Here is a 4,032-nt window from a genome sequence, read left to right on the forward strand (position 1 = left end):
TCCTCTCCCAGAGACACAACCAGCAACACCCCCTGGCTCAGCTCTGACCAGCAGCAAGTCCTTTTGGAGCCAACGCTGATCTGACATGGGGCAGCTGCTGGGCTTTGATCACAGAATCACAGAATCACAGAATTTCTAGGTTGGAAGAGACCTCAAGATCATCGAGTCCAACTTCTGACCTAACACTAACAGTCCCCACTAAACCATATCCCTAAGCTCTACATCTAAACGTCTTTTAAAGACCTCCAGGGATGGTGACTCCACCACTTCCCTGGGCAGCCTGTTCCAATGCCTCACAACCCTTTCGGTAAAGAAGTTCTTCCTAACATCCAACCTAAAACACCCCTGGCGCAACTTAAGCCCATTCGCACTCATCCTGTCACCAGGCACGTGGGAGAACAGGCCAACCCCCACCTCGCTACAGCCTCTTTTAAGGTACCTGTAGAGAGGGATAAGGTCGCCCCAGAGCCTTCTCTTCTTCGGGCTGAACAAGCCCAGCTCCCTCAGCGACTCCTCGTAGGACTTGTTCTCCAGGCCCCTCACCAGCTTCGTCGCCCTTCTCTGGACTCTCTTGAGCATCTCCATGTCCTTCTTGTAGCGAGGGGCCCAAAACTGAACACAGTACTCGAGGTGCGGCCTCAGCAGAGCCAAGTACAGGGGGACGATCATCTCCCTAGCCCTGCTGGCCACACTGTTTCTGATACAAGCCAGGATGCCGTTGGCCTTCTTGGCCACCTGAGCACACTGCTGGCTCATATTCAGCCGACTATCCACCATCACTCCCAGGTCCTTCTCTGCCTGGCAGCTTCCCAGCCACTCATCTCCCAGCCTGTAGCTCTGCTTGGGGTTATTGCGCCCCAGGTGCAGGACCCGGCACTTGGCCTTGTTGAACTTCATGCAGTTGACCTCAGCCCATCAGTGCAGCCTATCCAGATCCTCCTGCACAGCCTTCCTACCCTCGAGCAGATCGACACACGTGCATAGCTTGGTGTCATCTGCAAACTTACTGAGGGTGCACTCAATGCCCTCATCCAGATCATCGATGAAGATATTAAAGAGGACCGGCCCCAGCACCGAGCCCTGGGGGACGCCACTAGTGACTGGCCTCCAACTGGACTTGGCTCCATTCACCACAACTCTTTGGGCCCGGCTATCCAGCCAGTTTCTAACCCAACGAAGCCTGCGCCAGTCCAAGCCAAGAGCAGCCAGTTTCTTGAGGAGAATGCTGTGGGAGACGGTGTCAAAAGCCTTGCTGAAGTCAAGGTAGACCACATCCACAGCCTTTCCCTCGTCCACCCAGCGCGTCACTTTGTCATAGAAGGAGATCAGGTTCTTCAAGCAGGATCTGCCTTTCATAAACCCGTGCTGACTGGGCCTGATCGCCTGCTTGCCCTGCAAGTGCTGCATGATGACTCTCAGGAGGATCTGCTCCATGAGCTTCCCTGGCACTGAGGTCAAACTGACAGGCCTGTAGTTTCCCGGGTCTGCCCTCCGGCCCTTCTTGTAGATGGGCGTCACATTTGCTAGCCGCCAGTCAACTGGGACCTCCCCCGATCGCCAGGACTGCTGATAAATGATGGACAGTGGCTTGGCCAGCTCCTCTGCCAGTTCTCTCAGTACCCTTGGGTGGATCCCATCCGGCCCCATCGACTTGTGCACATCCAAGTGCCGTAGCAGGTCACCAACCAGTTCTTCGTGGATAGTGAGGACCACATCCTGCTCCCCATCCCCTTCCACCAGCTCAGGGTACTGGGTATCCAGAGAACAACCGGTATTGCCGCTAAAGACTGAGGCAAAGAAGGCATAAAGCACCTCTGCCTTATCCTCATCTTTTGTAACAAGGTTTCCCCCCGCATCCAGTAAAGGATGGAGATTCTCCTTAGTCCTCCATTTTGCGTTGATGTATTTGTAAAAAGGTTTTTTGTTATCTTTAACGGCAGTAGCCAGATTGAGCTCCAGATGAGCTTTGGCCTTTCTAATTTTGTCCCTGCACAGCCTCATTACCTCCTTATAGTCCTCCTCAGTGGCCCGCCCTCTTTTCCAAACCCTCTTTTTTCTCCTAAGCTCAAGCTGCAACTCTCTGCTCAGCCAGGCCGGTCTTCTTCCACGCCAGCTCGTCTTTGGGCACCTGGGGACAGACCGCTCCAGCGCCATTAAAATTTCCCTCTTGAAGAGCGCCCAGCCTTCCTGGACTCCTCTGCCCTTCAGAGACCACCTCTGTATTCCCCTTGCTACCAAAACCTTGTCCCATAAACCCAAAACACAATTTTGTGCAGAATTGTTCTCTACTGTATGATTTTTATGGCTGAGCAAATAAAGCTATCAGAGTAAATGTCTCTGCATCTTACACAATTGGCTAACGTGCCTGTGCCGTCCCCCTCCACTGGTCATTTCTTATAGCCTCGGTGTATAAGTGTATTTATGTAGGGGAAATATGTACAAGACATGAGTTTTAGGGAAGTAAACTGAAACCACATACAGATGGTTTTTTTGTTGTTGTTGTTTTTTATTCACTTTATGTCCATTCTTTATGCTTAACCTTATGAGCATTGATGCTTCTTTCCTGCCTTGTCTTTCACAGTCTGTACCTACTCCATCTTTTCTCCCATACTTCACCTCATACTCCTTGAATGGCTTCTTTGAATTTCCCTGCTGAATGCGATGTGCATTCTGCTCTTTCTCCAGAAAGGCCTTTTCATTTAAGACCATGGAAATTCAGGAGGTTATATATTTATATACACACACACCCTGGCAGCAGGAGGAAGAAAGACACAGTATGGCAGCACTGAAATTTGTACATCACCCCCAGCCCCAGTTTAGAATGAGAAAATCTGGGGCTATGAGGGCAGCTTCTCATCCACCACCAAGCTCCCATGGCGGCTTCTTCATTGGGTAAGGAGGTGGAGGAAGAGCAGTAAGGCTTCTGTGTGTGCAGGTGTGCTACCCATCAAGGGGGGGCTGCCTCAAATGGAAACGAGACTGAATTTGCAAGTGAGAAAGGGCATGAAAAGTTTATTTTTTCAGTGTAATAGAGCTAATAAAGCTGATAGTAAAAATAAAAAAATGAAAAACTGCTCATGGGAAATTGGTTCTGTGAAAGAGGTTTGCATAAACTTTTCCGTAAGGGAGAAAAAAAACCTATGAAATGTAAATGATTCTTCAGTTGCTAAGGGCTGCACTGTCACAGGAACTTGGAGATTAAAGGTAGCTGCTAGAGACCTTGTAGCTCTTCACATCTTTGCATGTTTTAAACTTCCTGGAATAGCATTAAACGTGGTAAGTATGGGTATGTGACTGGTAACTCCTGAATAGCACCTGGATATAATTTAACTCGCTACATTGGGAATAATTTTGATCATTTTGTAAATCACTTTTTTGGAACTAACAATGTTACTTTCTAATACTTGGGGAGAAATTTAACTTGCACGTTGGAAAACTACTCATTATTTTGTAGTAGATTTGTTTCCAATCTTCAGATAGGAAGGTGATTATTCAGATTCGTCTTGTTTTGTTAGGATAACAAGCAATTGACTGAAATCTGATTAAGTTTTCCAAAGGATAAGCTTACGTTCCATCCTGACACTGCAGCCTTTTCCCCCGGCAGGGTGACAGGCAGTTATATAGAGCACAACACCAGGTAAGAGCTGTTCAGAGCTGCAGGAAGCAGCTCTGTGTGTTGATGGGGCATGTAACCCTCTCTTACTCCACAACCTGCTTTTGGAAGGGGAATGTTACCTGGGGAAAGGAAACTGATGCTGAGGCTCCAAAAGAACTCCCACATCAGGTGATGCATTTAGCAAGATAAGTTGGGGTTCTAAATGTAATGGAATTGCAAAGTATTTAATACAAGCAAGGTAAAAGCCAGCACGTTCTTGTGATGCTTTCTTTCTTCTGCAAGACACAATCCCTCAATTTTGACTTGCTATGCTCTTAATTTCTGAGAGCAAAATGTACCAATAAGCCAGTGATCCAGCAATCCTAAGAGCCCTATTGTATTTCCTCTACCAGACAGTAAAAATAAAACACCAATTC

The sequence above is a fragment of the Aythya ferina genome (genome assembly GCF_964211825.1).
Source record: "Aythya ferina genome assembly, chromosome: Z".
Classification (NCBI taxonomy): Eukaryota; Metazoa; Chordata; class Aves; order Anseriformes; family Anatidae; genus Aythya; species Aythya ferina.